Here is a 26,184-nt window from a genome sequence, read left to right as displayed (position 1 = left end):
GGGCCTGTGCAGGTTGACAAGTGAAGTGTTAGAAATCTCTCTGAGCCTTCAGTGGGTGCTTCCATCACTGTAAGTAGAGTCTTCTTTTACTGCGAAACTCACTCCATGGTCACATGCTGCCTGTTGGGTTTCCCCTGCCTGAAGAACATGTAATGTTTCTCTTTAAGGAATCCACTTTGAGCCAGACTAGTTTCTTGGGGTGCAGCAATGCCCACCTTGAGCCTTGGAAGTTTTTGTCAATCACAGCTGTCTCATGTGCATCATCAACCAGCAGAAGGTCGTTGGTAAGGGCACACAATCCTCACCTTTCATCTTGTGATGTGAAGGACTGGTGTCTTCTTTGTTGAGTTTGTCTTGCCTGGGCAGAGATTAGCAACCCATCTGCTGAGAGAGAACTCTCTAAGCTCCAAGCACCCATTGGAACAAGCAGGCCCTGGCGGGAGAGCACCTGACTAGGGGCTTCCCAGTTTGAAGCAGGCAGTAGCTATCCGATGAGATGTGTGATCTCTCCCACCATCAGAAAGAATGCCTGGCACTTGTGCTCTATGCCAATCCAGCGAGAGCTTATTACCGGTAACTGTTTTTTCCCATGTTGTACTGACGTAAACCATGAAGCTGGACTGCTCTTTTGTGCAAGCCTGGGCAAATAGTCTGGAGTCTCTGAGTTGCCCAGGCCTCAGGAAAGGATGAAGCCAGTATTGCTTGACATCATCTCTGCTGTAGAAGGTGCTGGAAAGCTGCCTGATAGATGACAGATTACTGGTTACGAGACTTCAGTCTGGATTTTCTGTCAGACTTTACTCCCTTAGCCTTTTTATTTCCTGAGACACTCAAGGCAGTTGGGCTATTTACCCATAGCTGGGGCTGTGATTTGGGGGCGCCAGGGCACAACCACATGTTGGGGGACATGCATGCCGCATATCCGGGGGCCGGGCGTCCTCTGAGTCCCCTGTACTTTAGCCTGGATTCCTACAGGCATCAACATTACCACACAGCCCAACATTCCCACACATCCAAAATTGCTACGCACGCCGACATTTATAAGAGCAGGAGTGCACCATTCGGCCGCGAGCCTGCTCCACCATTCGATAAGATCAGGGCTGATCTTCTTGTGTTTCGATTTCCACATTCCCATCTACCCCCGATAACCTTTGATTCTCTTGCCTAACAAGAATCTATCTCTGCCTTAAAAATATTCAGTGATCCCACCTCCACTACCTTCTGAGGCAGAGAATTCCAAAATCGCACAACCCTCTGAGAGAAAAAAATTCTCCTCATCTCTGTCCTAAAAGGGTAACCCCTAATTTTAAAACAGTGCCCCCTAGTTCTAGACTCACCCATAAGAGGAAACATCCTGTCGATATCCACCTTGTCAAGGCCATTCAGGATCTTGTATACTTCAATCAACCCCCCACCCCCCTGAACTTTTCTAAACTCCAATGGAAACAAGCCCAGTCTGTCCAACCTTTCCTCATAAGACAGCCCATACATTCCAGGTATCAACCTAGTAAACCTTCTTTGAACCGCCTACAATGCATTTACATCCTTCCTTAAATAAGGAGACTAAAGCTGCTCACAGTATTCGAGATGCAGTCTCACCAATGCCCTGTATAACTGAAACATAAATCCTTACTTTTATGTTCAATCCCTCGCGTAATAAAGGGTAGCATTCCATTAGCCTTAATTATTTGCTGTACCTACATAATAACTTTTTGTGACTAATGTACTAGAACACCCAGATACCTCTGCACCTCAGAATTATGCAGCCATTGTTCATTTAAGTAATACTCTGCTTTTTTGTTCTTCCTGCTAAAGTGAACAACTTTACATTTTCTCACATTAAACTCCATTTGCCAGATCTTTGCCCACTCACTCAACCTATGTCCATTGGTAGCCTCCTCATGTCCTCTTCACGACATACTTTCTTAGCTATCTTTGTGACATCTGCAAATTTAGCTACCATGTCTTCACTCTCCTCATCTAAGTCATTGATGTAAATCGTAAAATGTTGAGGCCCCAGTACAGACCCCTATGGGATTCTACTTGTCACATCCTGCCAATCAGAAAAAGACCCATTTATGCATACTCTCTGCTTTCTGCCAGCCAGCCAATCTTCTATCCATGCTAGTGTGTTACTCCCTACACCATGAACTTTTATTTTCCATAATAACCTTTGATGTGGCACCTTATCAAATGCCTTCTGGAAATCCAAGTACAGTACATCTACAGGCTCCCCTTTATCCACTGTGCATATTTCTCTTTCAAAAAACTCCAATAAATTGGTTAAACATGACTTTCACAAAACTACGCTGATTCTTTCCGATTGCCTTGAGCTCTTCTAAGTGCCCAGCTATAACCTCCTTAATGATCGATTCTAATAACTTCCCCATGACAGACGTCAAGCTAATTGGCCTATAGTTTCCTGTTTTCTGCCTCCCTCCCTTCTTGAATATAGGGGTTATATTTGCTATTTTCCAATCTGATGGAACCTTTCCAGAATCTAGCGAATTTTGGAAAATTAACACCAGCGCATCGACTACCTCATTAGCCACCTCTTTTAAGATCCTGGGATGTAATCCATCGGGACCCGGAGACTTGCCAGCTTGCAGCTCATCAATTTGCTCAGTACCATTTCCCTAGTGATTTTAATTTCACCAAGTTCCTCTCTCCCTTTCACCTCCTGATTTGCAGCTATTACTGGAATGTTTTTTGTATCCTCTATAGTGAATACAGAAGCAAAATGTTGTTAATTTCTTCTGCTATTTCCTTATTATCTATGATTAACCTCCCACTGTCACTCTCTAGAGGACCAACACTCACTTTACCAACTCTTTTCCTTTTTAAGTGCCCGTAGAAACTCTTGCTATCCGCTTTCGCTTTTCTAGCTAGCTTCCTCTCATAGTCTAATTTCTTTCTCCTGATTAGCCTTTTAGCCATTCTCTGATGTTCTTTATATTCTGTCCAATCATCTGTCCTGCCATTCATCTTTGTGTTGTATGTTTTTCCTTAAGTTTGATGCTTTCCTTAACTTCTTTAGTTAACCACAGATGTTGGGTCCTCCCCTTAGAATTCTTCTTTATAGTAGGAATGTACTTATTCTGAATACTCTGAAATATCCCCTTAAATGTCTGCCACTATTTCTCTATTGACCTATCCTTAAGCCTAGTTTCCCAGTTCACTTCAGCTAGCTCAACTTTCAACCCCACATAGTTGCCCTTATTTAAGTTTACGATACTAATCTTAGACCCACTCTTCTTTCTCCCCTTCAAACTGGATATAAAATTCAATCATATTGTGGTCGCTGCTAACTATGGGCGTCTTTACTCTGAGGTCATTAATTAATCCTGTCATGTTACATTATACCAGGTCTAATATAACCTGCTCTCTGGTTGGTTCCAGCGCATGTTGCTCTAAGAAACTTTCTCGAAAGCAATCTGTGAACTCCTCGTCCAGGCTGCTACTGCTAATCGGATTTTTTCAGTTTATGTGTAGATTAAAATCACTCATGATTATTGCCATCCCTTTATCACTAGCATGCAATATTTTCTCTTGAATACTTTGTCCTACACTGTGGCTACTATTAGGGGTCTGTAGACCACTCTCACTAATGACTTTTTCCCACTACTATTCCTCATCTCCACCCAAACTGATTCTACATCCTGATCCCCTGAACCAAAGTCATCTCTATCTATTGCACCTATGCCCTCTTTTATTAACAGTGCTACCCCTCCACCTTTATCTAGCTTCCTATGCTTCTTGAATGTCAGGTATCCCTCAATATTAAGGACCTGGTCTTTGTTGTCCTGCAGCTATGACTCTGTAATTGCTATCAGATAATATTTATTTACTTCAATGTGGGAAATCAATTCATTTACTTTGTCATGAATCCTACATGCATTCAGACAGAAAGCCTTCAGCTTTGTCTTTTGGTTACTTTTGTAACATCTAGTCTTGACCGTTGATGTATTCTTCGGTTTTTTTCTCTCTGTCCCTTCCTGCCATTCTTTGACCCCCATTTCTCATATTACAATTTTGCTCTCCTGTCTTGACTCTGCACCTTGAATTGCTACCTCTACCCAAGCTTGCTCTCCCACCCCTCTTGTTTAGTTTAAAGCCCTCTCTATTTCCCTAGTTATGTGATTTGTGAGGATATTGATCCCAGCATGGCTCAGGTGTAAACCGTCCCAACGGTACAGCCCCCACTTTCCCCAGATGCCAGTGCCCCACATACCAGAACCCCCACACCAGTCTTTGTGCCATGCATTCATCTCTCTAATCTTATTTGTCCTAAGCCAATTTGCATGTGGGTCTGGTAATAATCCAGATATTATTACCTTTGGAGGTTCTGCTTCTTAATTTGGTACCTAGCTTCTCATACTGGCTTTGCAGAACCTCTTTCCTAGTTCTTCCTATGTCATTGGTACCTACATGGACCATGACAACTGGATTCTCCCCCTCCCACTGCAAGTTCCTCTCCAGCCCTCAGTAGATATCCCGAATCCTGGCACGAGGCAGGCAACATAGCTGCCTAGACTCTCACTCCTTTCTGCAGAGAACAGTGTCAATCCCCCTCACTATACTACCCGCTGCTACCATTACATTCCTTTTTGCTCCCCCACTTGAACGGCTTCCTGTACCACAGTGCCATGGCCAGCCAGCTCATCCATCTTGCAGGCTTCACTTTCATCCACACAGGCTGTGAGCACCTCAAAACTAAATGGCTATTGCAAAGCCTGAGGCCCTTCCCCTACTGTCTGCTCGGTCCCTTTACCTGCCTGACAGACAGACAGTCACATCCTCCTGCCCCTCACTGCTGACCAAAACAGATGTCCCTCTTCTAAGAGGTGTGACTGTCTTCTGGAACAAAGTATCCAGGGAATTTATCCCCCTCCCTTATGTTGCATAGTGTCTGCATTTCGGCTTCCAGATTAATTCCTCAAGCTGCTTACACTTACTGCACATGTGTTTGTCATGGATCACCTTGGCGTCCAAAAGCTCCCACATCTCACAGCTGCAACATAACTCCTGTCCCGCCATTCTAACTTATGTTATTTGGTTCATTTACTTTAATTACTTTCTTCCTACGTATGCTACAATTTACCGTGTTTATTGAATGCTAGTACCATTGACAATTGTTGAATCCAACTCTTCCACATGTCTCAACTTCACAACGTTCCTACACTGCCCAAAATTCCTACACACCCTAACATCTCCACAGAGGACAATATTCCTACGTGTCCCAAAATTCCCACAAATCCCAAAGTTCCCACAAAATCCCAAATTCCTACAGACTCAATATCCTTACTCGCCACAATATTCCCACATAACCCAACATTCCTAAAGACCCCAACTCTCCCAGACATTCCAGCATTCCCACACAAAACTACATTCCCATAAGCAACAATACTCCTAGAGTCATCAACATTCCTACATAGTCTAACATTCCTAATCAACCCAATATTCCTGCAGTCCCATCATTCTAAAACAACCCTACATTACCGCATTGCTTTATATCCTAACATTCCTATAGAACTCAACATTTCCCCACATGACCAATATTCCCACACACCTCAAAATTCTTACAGATCCTAAAATACTCAGACACTTCCTCATTCCAACACTGCTTTACACCTCAATATTCATACACACACAGACAGTCCTACACATGCCAATGTTCTCACATAGCCCAAAATTTCTACTCACGCTAACATTCCCACACAACCCCAAACTGCCACTCACACCTATCAAACCTAACTTTCTCACATCCTTCAACTTTATCCATTCCACAACATTCCTACACACCCTAAAAATTCCACAGAGAATGGCATTCCTACTTCCATATTTCAAACTTCCTACAAATTTCAAATTTCCCACAAACCCAATATTCCTATAAACCCTAACATTCCAATGTTCCCCATACACCAACATTCCCACACACCTGAACATTACCACAGATTACGCCATTCCTACAGAACCTAAACTTCTACAAATCCCAAAATTCCTACTGACCTGTACCTTCCTGCACAGCCAAACATTCATTCAGATCTAATTATTCCTACAGCCCCCAGCATTCCTACAGATCTCAACATTCATACAGACCCCAACAGTCCCACACCACTTTTCTACACAAACCTACATTCCTACAGACCTCAAAATCCCACACACCCCAACATTCCCATCCACCTGTTACAGACAAGAGGAGGGTTAATTCAACCAGCCCTGATTTCTCCTCTCACCACCTGTCCATAAACAGAAAGGTGTGTTTGATTTGCTTCCCCATTTATGAGCAGAGGTGTGTTTCGGTGCAGTCTAATTTTCTATAGCAAACTCAAGATGGGATGAACTCAAAGTTTATGGTTAGTTTATTTGCACACACTCAAAAAGAGAGAGGGGGGTCACAACATAGCCCCCAGTGCACTCATACAGTAAAAGAGGGATAGAGGAAGATTTACAGGGCAAAAACCACAGAGAAAGAATTGTTTCATGTGAATCCAGAGTCCAGGATCAAAGTACAATGAGGTATTCCTTCCTGGAGGGTGGTGGGTTGAAAACTGATGCTGTATAATCCACTTTTCCAGTGGAGTTGACTTCACACAATGAGATAGGCGTGTGGAGATGAATCATTCCTGTAGGAGATGGTATAGAAGCTCCAGCGTATAGATGGGGCCAGGTATTCAATCTGGGCAGAGCCCCTTTTCTGTGAGGATGCTAATTGGATGGCAAGATGGCAGACTGAATTTTGCAGTACAGCAAAGCAATACAGCTGGTTCCACCAGCTAGATGTTCACATCACATGATTCTCATCTCCCCACATTGTTTTTGACAAGGGATCTGTATCCCTTGTATGGATTCCCGCGATGGTTAAATCTTCCAAATATTAAGAATTGAAAGGAGGGTTGTGGGTCCTTTGTCCTAAGGACAAATATACTCCTGCTGGCCAACCTGGGTTAGGAAATGCAGATGGCCTTTGTATAGTTCTTTTTGAATTTGGCCTGTGCAGCACACAGGAATGTCGTTAGTGTCTCTTCAGAGATAACAAGGTATAAGTTTCCCTGATACTGTCAGAAAGTTCCTTTTTTTTGAGGGTCACAGACAGACATAACTTCAGCTATTTTAAAAAGGTCTTTGTCCAGTTTTTAAAATTTTAGAAATAGCCATGAGAATATCTATATTTATATTATAAAAATATACATGGTGAGGTCTTAGTCCCCTCACACACCCCAAAATTGTTACAGACCCCCAACCTTCCTACCTACCCCAACATTCCTACTCACCCGAACATGCCCAAATAACTGAGATAAAAACAAAAAACTGCGGATGCTGGAAATCCAAAACAAAAACAGAATTACCTGGAAAAACTCAGCAGGTCTGGCAGCATCGGCAGAGAAGAAAAGAGTTGATGTTTCGAGTCCTCTGTCAAAGGGTCATGAGGACTCGAAACATCAACTCTTTTCTTCTCTGCCGATGCTGCCAGACCTGCTGAGTTTTTCCAGGTAATTCTGTTTTTGTTATGCCCAAATAACTGCTGTTCAATCTGTTCCAGTACATTTACAACACTGGCATCTACCCAACAATGTGGAACATTGCCCAGGTATGTTCTGTCATTAAATAGTGGCACTTACTCTGCAATAACCTACTCATCAATGCAAGGTTTGGGTTCTGCCTGGACAACTCAGCTGCTGACCATATTGCAGCCTTGGTTCAAACATGGACAAAAGAGCTGAACTCCCGAGGTGAGGTGAGAGTGACTGTTCATGACATCAAGGCAGCATTTGACTGAGCATGACGTCAAGGAGCCCTAGCAAAACTGGAGTCAATGGGAACCAGGGGGAAAACTCTTCACTGGTTGGAGTCATACCTAACACAAAGGAAGATGATTGTAGTTGTTGGAGTCAATAATCTCAGTTCCAGAACATCACTGCAGGAGTTCCTCTGGGTAATGTCCGACACCCAACTATCTTCAACTGCTTCATCAATGATTTTCCTTCTATCATATGGTCAGAAGTGGGGATGTTCACTGATGATAGCACAATGTTCAGCACCATTCATGACTCCTCAGATACTGAAGCAGTCCATGTCCAAATGCAGCAGGACCTGGACAACATCCAGGCTTGGGCTGACAAGTGGTAAGCAACATTTGCACCACACAAGTGCCTGGCAATGACCATCTCCAACAAGAGAGAATTTAACCATCAACCCTTGACATTCAATGGCATTACCATTGCTGAATCCTCCACTATCAACATCCTTGGGGTTACCATTGACCAGAAACTGAACTGGACTAGTCATATAAATACTGCGGCTATAAGAGCAGGTCAGAGGCTGGGAATTCTGCAACAAATAACTCACCTCCTGACTCCCCAAAGCCTGTCCACCATCTACAAGGCATAAGTCAGGAGTATGTTGGAATACTCCCCACTTGCCGGGTTGAGTGTACTCAAGAAGCTCAACACCATCCAGGACAAAGCAGCTTGCTTGATTGACACCCCATCTAGCATCTTAAACATTCATTCCCTCCATCACCAATGCACAGTTTCAGCAGTGTGTACTATCTAAAAGATGCATTACAGCAATTTGCCAAGGCTCCTTTGAGAGCACCTTCTAAAACCCAACATTCCTACAATCCCAAACATTCCTACAGACCAACAATTCTGCAAAAACCAACAATTCTTAGAAGCACTAAATACCCCAACAATTCTACAAGGTCCAACATTCCCTAAATTCTACAAATCCCAACAATCCTACAGATGCCAGAATTCCTTACAGACTCCAATAATCCTTCAGTCACTAATTTTCTACACATACCAATCCATTCCAACACATCACAATCTTCATACATCAACATTCCTGCACCTGACATTGCTACCAACTGCAGCATTCCTACACAATGCAACATTCTCACACACCCCATTATAACCTCACCATTTCAACAAGCATCGACATTCCTATATGCCCAGCATTCCTACATAATCCAAAAATTCCCATATACCCCACCACCCCTACACATCCCAACATTCCTACACACAGCAGTGCTCCCACTAACCACAACCTTCCTAAAGAAACCAACATCCTAATGATCCTGACCTCACTAGACATCCTATCAGTCCCACATACCGCAACAATCCAGGTACCATAACAAACATACAACCTCCGACATTTCTAAGAGCATCTAACATTTCAACACAAGCCAAAATTCCTAAAGACACCAAAATTCTTACATCCTAAATTTTCTTCAGATCTCAAAGTTCCTACAATTCTCAGCATTCCTGTTGATGCTAATATTCCTACAAATTCAAACATTCCTACAGTCGCAACAATTATATGCACACAGCATTCCTAGAGACCACAGAATTCCTACAGACATCAAAGTTCTCACGTATCACATCATTCCTGCAGATGCAACAATTTCTACCCACCTAACATTCTAATGGACACCAACATTCCCACTCATCCTGACATTTCAATAGGAGACAATATTCACACACACCCCAACATTGATGTAGAGCCCAACTTTCCTACACCTCAAAAATCCAATTTATTCCAACTTTTCCAAATACTCCAACATTACAACATACCCCAGCATTAGCCCTCAAACCATGTCATGTGTCCATGACATCTCTCTGTGGAGCAATCCACTCTGTCCCATTCCCTCCATCCCTGTATCCCTGCAAGTTTATTTTGCTCAAATGCCCCACCCAATTTTCTTCTGAAATCATCAACTGTCCCCACTTCCACCATCCTCGGGAGAAGTGGGTTCCAGGTCATGATCACTCCCCTAACATTCCTATGTAGGGACATTAGGGTTTATAGGAATATTGTAAGAGAGTTGGGGTGTGTAAGAATGTTGGGATTTGTAGGAATATTGAGGTCTGATAGAATCTACGTGTCTCTGGGAATGTTGGGATTGTTGGAATTTTGTGCAATGTTGGAGAGTGTGAGAATATTGGGATCTGTAAGAATGTTGGAGTTTGTAGGAATGTTGGTTTCTAGGAATGTTAGATTTTGTAGCTATATTGGTGTCGGTAGAAATGTCTGGCTCCATAGGAATGCTAGGGTTGGTAGAGGAAAGGCAGGTCCTTAAATGTTGTGGTCCATCGGGCAGGATCTTGGGTTTTCTAGGGGTGCTAGGGTCTGGAATTATTGTCTCTGTTGGAATGCTGGGGTTTGTAGGAATGTTGAGGTTTGGAAAAATATTGAGTTTGTAGGAATGCTGTGGACTGTAGGAACATTTGATCCTGCAGCGATATTGGGTGGGTATGAATGTTGGGATCTATAGGAATGTTGGTGTTTGTGGGATTATTGGGACCGTAGAAATGTTTGAATTTACATGAATGTCCAGATCCATAAGAATTTGATGAATTATAGGGATGTTAAGGTTTTGGGAATGTTAGGGTTTGTGAGAATGTTGGGACCCATAGGAATGTTGGGATCTGAAGAAATGAAGGATTGTTCAGACAGTATTGTTTGAATTTATAGGAATGTTGGGATCCATAGGAATGTAGTGGATTGCAGGAACATTGGAGTCCTTAGGAAATTTGACTTTTTAAGGAATGCTAGAGTGTGTAGGAATGTAAAATTGTGTGGGAATGTTGGTTGTATAGGAATGTTAGCGTCTGCAGTAATATGTTGAGGTATGTAGTAAAGGGTTGTGGGAATTGTGGGGTGTGTCAGAATACTTTGGTCAGTAGGAAAGCGGGCTCTGTGGCAACGGTGAGTTCTGGAGGATTATTATGGTTTGTACATTGTTGGGGAGGTAGGAATGTGGGATTTTGTAGGAATGTTGAGATCTGTAGCGCCGATGGGAATTGTAAGCAGTTTGGGGTCTGTAGGAAGTTTGAATCTGTAGGATTGTTGGGGTGTATAGGAAGCTTGCGGTGTGTAGGAATGTTGGTTGTTTCGTGTACAAGCGGTGTGGTATATTTTATCTGGAGAGACGGTAGCCTGACTCAGGTAGTTATTTCAAACTGGTTTATTTACACTCTGTACACCATAAACAAAGTGGGTTACTGAGTCGGCACATCTCCCCTGGGTGCTGTCTGCTCTGTCTTTTTTATTATAAGAGCAATCTTTATTATAAATTGCAATTTTTACAATCATTTGACTTATTTCAACACTTAAAACTGCTGTTGAAGGCACGTTTGTAGTCATTTTACAATTCAACAAAACTCTGGAGAATATTAGGATTAAGGTTAGACCGTTTTAAAGTTGCTGAGTCAGATTCTGTTAGAACACCTTCCTCTGAATAGGAACTTCACTTGTTACACAGAGCCTGTAGCACATGACTGCTGATGTCACTGTTACCTCATGGCCTACAGCACTCATTACCATTCCATTAGCCCATTCACACGACACTGCTGTTTATTGGAATGTTGGCTGTGTAGGAATTTTGACATCTGTGGGGGTGGTTGGATGTTTAAAAATGTGGGGGTGTATAGGATTGTTGAGGTTTGTTGGAATGTTGCGATGTGTAGGAATGTAGCAAGGCTACAGTGTGTTGAAATGCCCAGAGTGTGAGAATGTCAGGATCCATAGAAATTATGGCTTGTTTAGGAATAATGGATTTTGTAAGGATGTTGAGTTTTGTAGGAATGTTGGTTTGTGTATGATGGGGTCTGCAGGTGTGTTTGGGTATGTAGGAAGTTTGGTGTGTATGGGAATGTTGACGTCTGCAGAAATATTGGTAGGAATTTTGATTTGTAAGGGAATATTGGAATGTTTGGGTCTACAGGGATTGGGGTGAGGGTAGGAATTTGGAGGTTTGTAGAAATGTTGGTTGAGGCATCTAGGAAACTTGAGATGTGTAAGAATGGCCTCCTTTTGGGCCCTTATGACACTATGGCTCTAAGCCCCTAAATCCCTACAAGCTCCAGTACTCTGACAGTACCCAACACTGTTACCGAGGTATGTGAGAGGAGTGCAATTTTTTTTTTTTTGTCATTTTCTTTCAACATTTATCTTTACCAGATATAAAAATATTGAGAATGGGACAAAAGGCTGTTTGGCTGACAGTCAAGCATCATTCAAGTGGGTCATGAGTCTTTTTGCTTTCCAATTGGTGTAGGAAGGCAGTGTTTCACAAGGACAGATGTGTTGGCTGACTAATGGCTGAAGCAGGGGGGCAAGTGATGAAATTTCCAGGAATACATTTAATCAGAGTTGGCAACCCGATAGAGAAGAGCTGTCTTTGCTCCCTCTGATTCACAGAAGACCTATACTGTCTGTTATAGATTGACCTGCAGGAGATTTCCATAGCAAGAGCAGCTCTTCTCATCCTTATGAACATTACCACTGTATGAAGATTTTACACTACCCAATTCTGCCAAGAATTCCTTGGGGAATATCTGCCAATGCAACCCATAGATGCATCATGCAGATCACAGCTGCTATATTTTATGGACAACACATCCATTACTTTTCCTATGAAAAGCAGGCACCGAACACAAAATTCTCATCAGTGAATGGGATAGCAAGTGTTTTATGGCATGGTGAAGAGCACCTACGTACAGTTTAAGACTCTCACATCAACCCCATTGACTAAATAAACTGAAAGGGCCTCCATTCAATGAATGTGCAGAAGATATTTACCCATAGGAATACTATCAAGCAAGTCTAAGTAATTGTCCAATGCCCGAGGGTGGTCCTGGTCACTATATCCCTATTTAAATGCCCCAGGTGGATGTGTCTGAGCTATTGTAGTGTGACACCAGGCTCAGGCTGACATCCTCCAGCATGCTCAGAGAAAGAGGATTTTAAATGACACTATAATGGGGCTCTAATCAGAAACCTCTACATACAGCTCCCAATATGAGGTGTCGCATGCTCATTCCATACAAGTAAGAGAACACTAGGAGGAGAAATATCGGAAGGAAGTATTTAAAATTCCCCATCTCCAACCTCTCTCAATGACCTTTTAACCCTAAGATTTCCAGTACTTCCTCTTCCTATGAGGCTAATGAATGTAAAGGGGTTCCATAGAAACATAGACAAATAGAAAATAAAAGCAGTAGTAAGTCATTCGGCCCTTCGAGCCTGCTCTGCCATTGAATATGATCATGGCTGATCCTCTATCTCAACACGGTACTCCCGCTCTCTCCCCATACCCCTTGATGCCTTTAGTGTCTAGAAATTTATCTATTTACTTCTTAAATATATTCAGTGACTTGGCCTCCACAACCCACTGTGATAGAGAATTTCAAAGGTTCACCACCCTCTGAGTGAAGAAGTTTCTCCTCATCTCAGTTCTAAATGGCCTGCCCCTTATCCTGAGACTGTGACTCCTTGTTCTAGACGCCCCAGCCAGAGGATACATCATCGCCGCATCCAGTCTGCCCAGCCCTGTCAGAATTTTATGCGTTTCAGTGTGATCCCCTCTCATTTTTCTAAACTCCAGTGAATACAGGCCTAGTCGGCCCAATCTCTCCTCATAAGACAATCCTGCCATCCCAAGAATCAAAGGTGAACCTTTGCTGCACTCCCTCTATGGCAAGTATACCCTTTCTTGGGTAAGGAGACCAAAGCTGCACATACTACTCCAGATGTGGTCTCACCAAGGCCCTGTAAGTGATCCTTGCTCCTGTACTCAAGTCCTCTTGCAATGAAGGCCAAAATACCATTTGCATCTTAACTGCTTGCTGCACCTGCTTGCTTTCCCTCTATACTTGTTCTTCCTCTTTTACTATGGCTGACGTCCTCTACAAAACAAAATGAAATATGAAAGGATTACAAGGTCTTGAGAAGCTACAGTGATGTTCCAATATCAGCATGCACCCCACAGTTCATGAGATGACACTGGGTTATATAGTGACATATTTACACTATACCTTGGCCTAAATGCGTGTGTTACACATTTCAGATCTTCACTAGATATTCTATTGGGTTAAACATCACCATTTTATCCCATAAATCAACCCTGTATCCCTTATGATAAGGAGCTTACTGCCTTTACTGCCCAATATCTAGTTAGTGATAGTGTGATTTGACGGTGAGTAGGCTAACAATGAAAACTTCTTTCTATATCTGTATCTGAGGCTCCCTATCAATACTCGGACAGTGGGATGAGAATCCCTATCAGAACACGGACAATGGGATGGGGATCCCTATCAGAACACAGACAGTGGGGTGGGAATCCCTATCGAAACACAGACAGTAGGATGGAGATCCCTATCGGAACACAGACCGTGGGATGGGGATCCCTATGGGCAGTAGGATGTCTGGTGTCATGATGAACAAATCCATGACAGGTAATAGAGGTTGAGTTTTTCATCAATATTTATAACTTGGCTATCATTAAAACATAAATTAAGCATGAGCAGTTTGTGCCTGGCCATACCCCTGCATATAAGAAAGGTAAGATCCCAAGATCACCATGTTCCAAATTTTGGTTCAGTAAATTCCTCCAAAATTATTGGCCATGAATTTCCTTGGAGCTGCTCCCACATCCCGCTTCCATAGCTTTATTGGAAGGGCAGGACACATCATGTCAATACACTACACAATGTTTATACCATGATGTCAGTGACAGAACATTTCAGAGGGAAAATTCCCAGACCAAACGCAGACTGGATGACTGCTTTGCAGAACACCTTCAGTCTGTCCGCAAGCATTACCCAGACCCCCCTGTTGCTTGCCATTTTAACACTCCACCCTGCTCTCATGCCCACATGTCCGTCCTTGGCCTGCTGCATTGTTCCAGTGAAGCTCAACGCAAACTGGAGGAACAGCATCTCATCTTCCGACTAGGCACTTTACAGCCTTCCGGACTGAATATTGAGTTCAACAATTTTAATCATGAACTCTGTCCTCTATCCCCACCCGTTTTCCGATCCCCCTTTTTTTCCAATAATTTATATATATTTTTCTTTTCCCACCTATTTCCATTATTTTTAAATGTATTTCCATCCATTGTTTTATCTCTACCTTTTAGCCTTTTTCGATTCCTTCACCCCACCCCACCCCCACTAGTGCTATCTGTACCTTGTTTGTCCTGCTTTCTACCCTAAATTATCACATTCCTTAGATAATATCACCACTTTCAACACCTCTTTGTCCTTTTGTCTATGACATCTTTTGGCTATCTCCATCTATCACTGGCCCTCTATCCAGCTCTACCTGGCCCACCTCCCCTTAAACCAGCTTATATTTCACCTCTTTTCTATTTTTACTTAGTTCTGTTGAAGAGTTATATGGACTTGAAATGTTAACTGTGCTCCTCTCCGCAGATGCTGTCAGACCTGCTGAGTTTTTCAAGGAATTTTATTTTTGTTTTGGATTTCCAGCATCCGCAGTTTTTTACTTTTATCCATCTCGTCCTGTTGGTTCAGCTTCAAAACCAGCAGTCCACAGCTGGGGTGCACTTGTCCATGGAGATTTCCTGAGGTCTTTCCCTGGAAGCACCCAGCTGCACAGTAAACCCCGTTCTCCCCCCCACCCCAATCCAGCACTGTGTCCTGTGGTTTGCTACCCCTGCCCTTATCTGAGTGCAGTGTGCGAGGTGGCCTGGTGTGGGAGTGCAGCACAGGTTAAAAGGCAGACTTTTCAACATTTAAGAGAGAGGGAGACATATCGATGTGGTGGTGGGTGGTGGGGTGCGGGGGTGAGATCGGTCTCTACCTGCAGTTCGAATAGGGTTCATGGCGAGTCAGCGCTTGATTTTTCAGCATACCTCAACTTCTTTCTACTCAAGTTCACACGACAAACATTCAAACTCTTCTTGTAAGTTTGTTTCCTGGACTCTCTATTGCTTGGTTTGAAATTCAAAATCTTGCCAATATTTTCCAAATCAATAGAAAATAAAAGCTGATACAGGATAACAGGTGATGCAGTCTGTTGTGAACTGCTTGCATAGACCAATTTGATCCAACATGCATTTTTATAGCACCTTTCACAACCTGAGAATATTCCAGAAGGCTTTACAGTCAATGAACGTCTTCTGAAGTGTAGGCATTGTTTAAATGGTGCAAACACAACAGCTATTTGTACACAGCAAGCTCCCACAAACAGCAATGACCAGATGTCACAGTGCAAAGCGTACACAAATTGTTAAAAACAAAAAAAACTGCGGATGCTGGAAATCCAAAACAAAAAATAAAAAATACCTGGAAAAACTCAGCAGGTCTGGCAGCATTGGTGGAGAAGAGTACAGTGGACGTTTCGAGTCCTCATGACCCTTCAACAGAACTAAGTAAAGATAGGAGAGGGGTGAAATATAAGCGGGTTTAAGGTTGGGGGGGCTGGTGTTGGTTGTTGGGACAAGCAAGCAGTGATAGAAGGAGATAACCAAAAGATGTCACAGACAAAAGAACAAAGAGGTGTTGAAGGTGGTGATATTATCTAAAAGAATGTGCTAATTAAGAATGGATAGCAGGACAAGCAAGGTAGCTCTAGCGGGGGTAGGGTGAAATAAGACTAAAAGGGCATAAAAGGTATAGATAAATGATCAGTGGAGTACATTAAAAATAATGGAAATAGGTGGGAAAAGAAAAATCTATATAAATTATTGGAAAAAACAAGGAGGAGAGGGAAGAAACAGAAAGGGGGTGGGGATGGAGGAGGGAGTTTAAGATCTAAAATTGTTGAACTCAATATTCAGTCCGGAAGGCTGTAAATTGTCTAGTTGGAAGATAAGGTGCTGTTCCTCCAGTTTGCGTTGAGCTTCACTGGAACAATGCAGCAGGCCAAGGACAGACATGTGGGCAAGAGAGCAGGGTGGAGTGTTGAAATGGCAAGCGACAGGGAGCTTTGGGTCTTTCTTGCAGACAGACCGCAGGTGTTCTGCAAAGTAGTCATCCAGTCTGCGTTTGGTCTCTACAATGTAGAGGAAACCACACTGGGAGCAACGAATGCAGTAGAATAAGTTGGGGAAAATGCAAGTGAAATGCTGCTTCACTTGAAAGGAGTGTTTGGGCCCTTGGACAGTGAGGAGAGAGGAAGTGAAAGGGCAGGTGTTGCATATCTTGCGTTCGCATGGGGAGGTGCCGTAGGAGGGGTTTGAGGAGTAGGGGTGATGGAGGAGTGGTCCAGGGTGTCACGGAGGGAATGATCCCTATGGAATGCCGCCATGAGGGGTGAAGGGAAGATGTGTTTGGTGGTGGCATCATGCTGGAGTTGGCGGAAATGACAGAGGATGCACCTTTGAATGCGGAGGCTGGTGGGGTGATAAGTGAGGACAAGGGGGACCCTATCATGTTTCTGGGAGGGAGGAGAAGGCATGAGGGCGGATGCGCGGGAGATGGGCTGGACATGGTTGAGGGACCTGTCAACTACCGTGGGTGGAAAACCTCGGTTAAGGAAGAAGGACAACATGTCAGAGGAACTGTTTTTGAAGGTAACATCATCAGAACAGATGCGACGGAGGCGAAGGAACTGAGAGAATGGGATGGAGTCCTTAAAGGAAGCGGGGTGTGAGGAGCTGTAGTCGAGGTAGCTGTGGGAGTTGATAGGCTTGTAATGGATATTGGTGGACAGTCTATCACCAGAAATTGAGACAGAGAGGTCAAGGAAGGGAAGGGAAGTGTCAGAGATGGACCACGTGAAAATAATGGGGGGGTGGAGATTGGAAGCAAAATTAATAAATTTTTCCAGGTCTTGACGAGAGCATGAAGCAGCACCGAAGTAATCATCGATGTACCGGAGAAAGAGTTGTGGAAGGGGGCCGGAGTAGGACTGGAACAAGGAATGTTCCACATACCCCATAAAGAGACAGGCATAGCTGGGGCCCGTGTGTGTACCCATAGCCACACCTTTTATTTGGAGGAAGTGAGAGGAGTTAAAGGAGAAATTGTTCAGTGTGAGAACAAGTTCAGCCAGACGGAGGAGAGTAGTGGTGGATGGGGATTGTTCGGGCCTCTGTTCGAGGAAGAAGCTGAGAGCCCTCAGACCATCCTCGTGGGGGATGGAGGTGTAGAGGGATTGGACGTCCATGGTGAAGAGGAGGCGGTTGGGGCCAGGGAACTGGAAATTGTTGATGTGACGTAAGGTGTCAGAGGAATCATGGATGTAGGTGGGAAGGGATTGGACAAGTGGAGAGAGAAGGGAGTCAAAATAGCGAGAAATGAGTGCCGTGGGGCAGGAACAGGCTGACACGATCGGTCTGCCAGGACAGTCCTGTTTGTGGATTTTGGGTAGGAGGTAGAAGCGGGCCGTCCAAGGTTGGGCAATTATCAGGTTGGATGCTGTGGAAGGAAGATCTCCAGAGGAGATGAGGTCAGTGACAGTCCTGGAAACAATGGCTTGATGTTCAGTGGTGGGGTCATGGTCCAGGGAGAGGTAGGGGGAAGTGTCTGTGAGTTGACGCTCAGCCTCCGCGAGGTAGAGGTCAGTGCGCCAGACAACAACAGCACCACCCTTGTCAGTGGGTTTGATGACAATATTAGGGTTGGACCTGAGAGAACGGAGTACAGTAAGTTCAGAAAGAGACAGATTAGAATGGGTGAGCGGAGCAGAGAAATTGAGAGGACTAATGTCACGCCTACAGTTCTCAATGAAAAGATCAAGAGAAGGTAAGAATCCAGAGGGAGGGGTCCAGGTGGAGGGAGAATATTGGTGGTGGATAAAAGGATCCGTTGAACGGGGAGAGGACTCCTGCCCAAAGAAGTGAGCACAGAGAGGAAGGCGGCATTAGAAGAGTTCAGCATCGTGCCGAGCCCAAAATTCATTGAGATGAGGACGTAAGGGTATGAAACTAAGTCCTTTGCTGAGCACTGAACATTCAGCGTCGGAGAGTGGAAGGTCAGGGGTTATAGTGAATACCCGGCCGGGGCTGGGATTGGAAGATTGGGTGGGGACAGAGGGACAGGCAGGGTTGGAGGGTCCTGGATGGGTGTTGGTGTCGATGAGTTGTTAGAGCTTGCGTTCTTTAGCACTCGAGAGAAAGAGAAAAAGTTTCTTGTTGAGGCATCGGATGAGACGAAGAATAAAATGAAACTGGGGGCACGCGCAGCTTTGGAAAAGGGAGAGGTCAAATGTGTTCATATGGCGGCGCATGACACTGAGTGTGGATCTCAGAATGCGATGGGAACAGCAATCTGAGGAACGATGTATGTCCCGGAGATACCTGTAATATTCACAATTAATAATAATTAATAATCAATTAATTAATAATTAATTAATAAATAATAATTAATGCTGTCCATTCTTAATTAGCACGTTCTTTTAGATAATATCACCACCTTCAACACCTCTTTGTTCTTTTGTCTGTAACATCTTTTGGTTATCTCCTTCTATCACTGCTTGCTTGTCCCAACAACCACCCCCCCATCCCTCTTAAACCAGCTTATATTTCACCCCTCTCTTATTTTTACTTAGTTCTGTTGAAGGGTCATGAGGACTTGAAACATCAAGTATGCTCTTCTCCGCTGATGCTGCCAGACCTGCTGAGTTTTTCCAGGTATTTTTTATTTTTTGTTTTGGATTTCCAGCATCCGCAGTTTTTTTGTTTTTATCTCTGTGTTTAATTGACTGCCACTTCTCTTCAAGAAATGCCTTCCTTGAAGAAGTTTTGTTCCACTCTCTGTCAGGATTTTCGTATTTCTCTTCTGCCTTGTTCACCTTCATTGCTTTCCATTTCTCTCCTGGTGTTTGACAAGGTGTTTACTAAAACCCGCTTTCACAGCCATATTTCCTTCCTCAGTGACTGTCTCCGTCTCCGACTTACCCCACGTAGATTTCAACTGAAATTCCATCCTTCATGTTTCGAACCCACCCAGGAATACAGGTATCTCCGGGTCATACAACATTCCTCGGATTGCTGTTCCCATCGCATTCTGAGATCCACACTCAGTGCCATGCGCCGCCATATGAACACATTTGACTTCTCACTCCAGCAGCACCGCCGTACCCTATTTCTAAGCTGTGCGTGCCCCCAGTTTGTTTTGTTCTTCGTCTCATCGGACGCCTCAACAAGAAACTTTGTCCCAGCAGACTGATCGTGTTAGCCTGTTCCTGCCCCACGGCACTCATTTCCTGCTATCTTGACTCCCTTCTCTCTCCCCTTGTCCAAACCCATCCCACCTACATCCGTGATTCCTCTGACATCTTACGTCACATCAACAATTTCCAGTTCCCTGGTCCCAACCGCTTCCTCTTCACCATGGACGTCCAATCCCTCTACACCTCCATCCCCCACCAGGATGGTCTGAGGGACCTTAGCTTCTTCCTCGAACAGAGGCCCGAACAATCCCCATCCACCACTACTCTCCTCCGTCTGGCTGAACTTGTTCTCACACTGAACAATTTCTCCTTTAACTCCTCTCACTTCCTCCAAATAAAGGGTGTGGCTATGGGTACCCACACGGGCCCCAGCTATGCCTGTCTCTTTATGGGGTATGTGGAACATTCCTTGTTCCCGTCCTACTCCAGCCCCATCCCACAACTCTTTCTCCAGTACATCGATGATTACTTTGGTGCTGCTTCATGCTCTCGTCAGGATCTGGAAAAAGTTATTAATTTTGCTTCCAATCTCCACCCCCCATCATTTTCATGTGGTCCATCTCTGACACTTCCCTTCCCTTTCTTGACCTCTCTGTCTCAATTTCTGGTGATAGACTGTCCACCAATATCCATTACAAGCCTATCAACTCCCACAGCTACCTCGACTACAGCTCCTCACACCCCGCTTCCTGTAAGGACTCCATCCCCTTCTCTCAGTTCCTTCGCCTCCGTCGCATCTGTTCTGATGATGCTACCTTCAAAAACAGTTCCTCTGACATGTCCTCCTTCTTCCTTAACAGAGGTTTTCCACCCACGGTCCTTGACAGGTCCCTCAACCATGTCCAGCCCATCTCCCGCGCATCCGCCCTCATGCCTTCTCCTCCCTCCCAGAAACATGATAGGGTCCCCCTTGTCCTCACTTATCACCCCACCAGCCTCCGCATTCAAAGGAGCATCGTCTGCCATTTCCGCCAACTCCAGCATGATGCCACCACCAAACACATCTTCCCTTCACCCCCCCGGCGGCATTCCGTAGAGATCGTTCCCTCCGTGACGCCTTGGTCCACTCCTCCATCACCCCCTACTCCTCAACCTCCTCCTACGGCACCTCCCAATGCGAACGCAAGATATGCAACACCTGCCCTTTCACTTCCTCTCTCCTCACCGTCCAAGGGCCCAAACACTCCTTTCAAGTGAAGCAGCATTTCACTTGCATTTCCCCCAACTTAGTCTACTGCATTCGTTGCTCCTAATGTGGTTTCCTTTACATTGGAGAAACCAAATGCAGACTGGGTGACCGCTTTGCAGAACGCCTTCGGTCTGTCTGCAAGCATCACCCAGACCTCCCTGTCACTTGCCATTTCAACCCTCCACCCTGCTCTCTTGCCCACATGTCTGTCCTTGGCTTGCTGCATTGTTCCAGTGAAGCTCAACGCAAACTGGAGGAACAACACCTTATCTTCCGACTAGGCACTTTACAGCCTTCCGGACTGAATATTGAGTTCAACAATTTTAGATCTTAAACTCCCTCCTCCATCCCCATCCCCTTTTCTGTTTCTTCCTTCTCCTCCTTGTTTTTTCCAATAGTTTATATAGATTTTTCTTTTCCCACCTATTTCCATTATTTTTAATGTACTCCACTGATCATTTATCTATACCTTTTATGCCCTTTTAGTCTTATTTCACCATACCCCAGCTAGAGCTACCTTGCTTGTCCTGCTATCCATTCTTAATTAGCACATTCTTTTAGATAATATCACCACCTTCAACACCTCGTTGTTCTTTTGTCTGTGACATCTTTTGGTTATCTCCTTCTATCACAGTTTGCTTGTCCCAACAACCACCCCCCTTAAACCAGGTTATATTTCACTCCTTTCCTATCTTTACTTAGTTCTGTTGAAGGGTAATGAGGACTCTAACCGTCAACTGTACTTTTCTCCGCCGATGCTGCCAGACCTGCTGAGTTTTTCCAGGTATTTTTTATTTTTTTGTACACAAATTGTGGTCTGCAACTTATGTGCAGTTGTATAGAGGTTTTACATGAGCTGCCAGAAGGGGGCAGCATCTGCCAAGCCATGCATGCTACATCCATTATTAATACAGTCTAAAGTTATTCCTTTTAACCCTCCTGATTCACAAGAAAAGCAAAAATGGTTAAGAATCATGACAGAATCCCCCATGTTGGGTATCCCTTGGAGGAATAGCTGAGGGAAACCAAGGCACAAAACGTACTCTGGGTAGGGAAATTCAATATCCACCACCGAGAGTGGCTCAGCAGGAGAACAAGAGAAAAACAGTCGTTTGGGAGTTACTGAACGTGAATCCCACTGAAAAGAGAGACATGTTACCAAAGCTTTTCAGCTTGCATTCATCATGGCAAACACAAGAATACTGAGGAAAGGTGCTGTTTGATTCCCATCTCTGTGACACACTGCTTCTCTGCAGTGGCTACGCGAGTGGTATTTTCCACTAACAGGATCCTGCGTCAGTCCAAAAAGATGTTCTCTCAACCACACAATTAAGCAACGTTGTGTATGAATTTCTGTGTTAGTGTGATGCCAGGTATATCCCAGCGACTGACAGATCAAATCAAACAGCATATTCCTTCAGTTGTTTATAAGAGGCACAGTACACACTATACTCAACCAGCCAGCACTTGCAAAACCTAAAACAAAATGTCCACCGTTAGTTGTGATTCTGCAATTGGGCAGCACTTGTTGAGCAATCCTGAGTGCGCTAATAACAACACTAAGAACCAACTTAAGGTATTTAGTCAATCCCATAACATGGCTCCTTTATGCTTGCTAGAAGTGACACCCATTCATACACAGGGGCCCATTTTCTACAAACAGCAATGTGATAATGACCAAATAATTTGTTTTTGGGATGTTGAATGAGAGAAAAATAGTGGCTAGGACCCCAGGGAGAACTCCCCCGCTCTTTTTTGACATAATACCTTGGGATCTTTACATCCACCCAAGCAAGCCGATCGGGCCTTGGGGTTAACATCTCAACTAAAAGATAGCACCTACAACAGTGCAGCACTCCCCACTACTACACTGGAGTGTCAGACTTCAGTTTTTGTACTCAAGTCCTAGAGTGGTAATTTGAACCCAGAACCTCATGATTCTGTGGTGAACATGCTACCAAATGACACTGCAGGCCCCACTGACTGAGCTGGTAGGGTCCTGAAGGACAGAAATACCAGACTGAGTCTGCATTAGTGAGGCAATCAACGTGAGGAAGCAACAAATTGAGTTTTGATCTCACTAATCGCTCTAGCACAGACAAGTCCGTCTGAAATAACATTAGTAGGAATAGCCACCACATGGTCCTTGCGAATGTTGGAGTCTCATCTTTAAAGTGAGGACAAGCTGTATCTTGTGGTGTGGCACTACCACCATGCCAACTGGGATGGGCTAAGGAGAAACATAACAGTCTGAAATTGGGCATCCTTGAGTTGTTGTGTGTCATCAACAACAGAACTGGATACCACAACATATCACCTCGTGGCCCAGAACATCCCTTAGATTTTAGTCAAAATCAAACTGGGGGACAAACACTGGTTCAGTGGGGAACGTCCCTCGGTAAGCTTTAGAATAATGTAGCAATCTAGTTCAATTAAAATTCAGCATTACATGCATGCTAAACACCAAAATCAACAGAGCTAAGTAGTTCCACAATCAATGCACCAGAGAAAAGTTTTGCATTTCCGCTATAAATAGTGAGAATAAGGGTGGATAATCAGGCAACGAATGGGATGATAAGGCTTTATGAATATCCCATCCTCAACTCTAGCAACATCTGACTGCAAGAGACAAGGTCACAGTGGTAGGAAGTACATGCATCCAAAAATAGCAAGTGGATGATCCCACTTGCTCTCCTTCTGGGATCACCGTCGTCATAGATGTCAATGGCCAACCAATTCTCTTAATTGGGATTCTTTGGCCCACTTGGAGAATGACCAGACATTTGGACAACTATGAACTGATCAGAGAGTCAGCACAGATTTGTAAAGGGTAAGTCATGCCTATCAAACCTAGTTGAAATTTTTGAAGAGACAATTAATGTGTAGATAAGGGAATGCCTATGGATGTTGTTTACATGGATTTCCAGAAGGCACTCAATAAAATTCCACATAAGAGCCCATCAACAAAAATGAGAGTGCATGGAATTGATAGGATAGAGAGAGAGAAACTATTTCCTCTCAAGAGTCTGGATCAAGAGGAAATAGCTTTAAGACTAGAGATAGGCTGTTAAGGGGTGATGTTAGAAAGCAATTTTCACACAACAGGAAGTAGAATTCTGGAGCTCTCTTGTCCAAAAAAGCTGTTGAGCTTGGGGATAAATTGAAAAGTTCAAAACTGAAGATAGATTTTTGTTAGGCAAGGGCATTAAGGGTTATGGATCTAAGATGAGTAGATGGAGCTAGGAACCAGATCAGCTATGATTTAACTGACTGGTGGAACAAGCTGAAGGCTCTGAATGACCTACTCTGGGTTTTATGTTCCTTTATTCAAGATCCTGCACCGTGGGTCTTGGCTCTTACTTGGAGTCCTTCATTACAGGCCTTGACCTTACAGAGGTAATGGACTGTTGGCCTTGACCCTTAACCTACAATCCTGTGCTTTGAGCTTTGGCCTTTGACCGAAGGCCTTGTACTGTCGGTTTTGGCCTTTCACCTAGAATCTTGACCCTTAAATGGGTTTCTCAGCAACAAGAAGAATGACTTTGCTCACAGTGGCGCAGTATCACTGAGCTGTGTCCTACTGTGCTGACAAAGTTATTTTAGGAACATTTCAAGCCAGCTCTTTGTTTCTCATTATCTCACCAGAGCATGAAAGGGTTTCAGTATGCGGGCTCATGCACAATATTATGCAGCCTGACAGGGCTGCATGGAGACTTCCCTCCTTAGAAATACAGTAAACGTCAGGCACCATCTTATTCTCATCATGGCCTTCCCCTTAATTAACCCTTCAGTGAGGGCACTAATTAGCAGCCACTGGTTTAACCATAAGGTATTATATCAGCCTCCCACTGTTCATACCTGCTGACCTATTGCTTAACAAATTTCACACGTTTGACAGTAATTGGCAGCTTAAAATAAATGTGGCCACCACCAATGCTAAGATCTGAAACATATAAACAATGTAGGAACAGGTGTAGGCCATTCAGTCCCTCGAGTCTGCGCTATCATTTAATTAGATCATGGCTGACCTGCACATCTACCCCATTTACCCACATTTACTCCATATCCTTTGAAATGCTTACTGAATAAAATGCTGCTCATCGGTCTTGAAAGCTTGAATTGGCCTCCAGCAATCCAAACCTCTTGGGGAGAAAATTCCTGATCTGACCACTCTTTTTTTGTGAAACAAATGTAGGAGGAGAAATCTGTCCGGGTCAGAACGTAAGGGTCAGGGTGCAGTTATGAGTAGGTTGTTTGTTGATACACCCATCCATCCTAAAGTGTCAAGTGCACACACGTTAGGATTTCTGCCCAGCTATCAGCAGGTCTCCATGCCCTTGAGAGAGAGGGTGCAGGCCAGCCAGTTTGGGATGGTGGTAAAGGACAGGAATTGCCCCATAGGGAAAGAGACAACTTTCCATAGTCAACATGTGCCACTCCCAAGAGAACACTTGTAACTGGTTGGCAATTAAGTCAACCCCTGCGACAGACAAGAGCTCCACTCTGGCCCCTCATCTGTCCAATCAGGTCAGGCTGCGTAACGCATGAAATGACCTTGCAAAATGGCTCAAGAGAAAATGCGAACAAACCTTTGGCCCCTGCTAAACTTGACCTGTGATGCTGACAATGAAGGAGGCAAGAAAATAATTGCATTTGTTTAGCATCTTTCAGAACCTCAGACTTGTCCAAAGTGCTTTGCAGCCAATGATATAGCCTTAAAGTGTAGTCTCTGTTTTAATGTGGGGGGTTGTGGCAGCCAATTTGCACAAAGCAAGATCCTAAAAACACCACTATGGTAAATGACCAGATAGTCTATTTTAGTAATGTTGGTTGAGTGATAAATATTGAGCAGGACATCAGGAAAATTCACCTGTCCTTCTTTACCTAATGCCATGGGATCTTTCTATGTCCACCTTTGAGAGGAGATGGGGCTTTGGTTTAATGTTGTATCCGAAAGGCAGCATCTCTATCAGTGTGAGTGTCAGCCTAGATGATATGCTCATGTCTCTGGAGTGTGATTCAAACTGACAACCACACAACTGGTATCAAAATTACAAAAATGTGCCCTT

The 26,184-nt window shown here is 44.0% G+C and overlaps 1 protein-coding gene across 1 annotated transcript in view; it reads right to left on the bottom strand.

The window, feature by feature from the left end:
- grm2a (glutamate receptor, metabotropic 2a) overlaps nt 1-26,184 on the bottom strand; it is a 53,825-nt gene that overhangs the window by 27,010 nt on the left and 631 nt on the right. The window lies entirely within an intron of this gene.

Source organism: Carcharodon carcharias, chromosome 7 (assembly GCF_017639515.1).
Source record: "Carcharodon carcharias isolate sCarCar2 chromosome 7, sCarCar2.pri, whole genome shotgun sequence".
Taxonomy (NCBI): domain Eukaryota; kingdom Metazoa; phylum Chordata; class Chondrichthyes; order Lamniformes; family Lamnidae; genus Carcharodon; species Carcharodon carcharias.
This window is presented reverse-complemented; position numbering and strand designations above follow the sequence as displayed.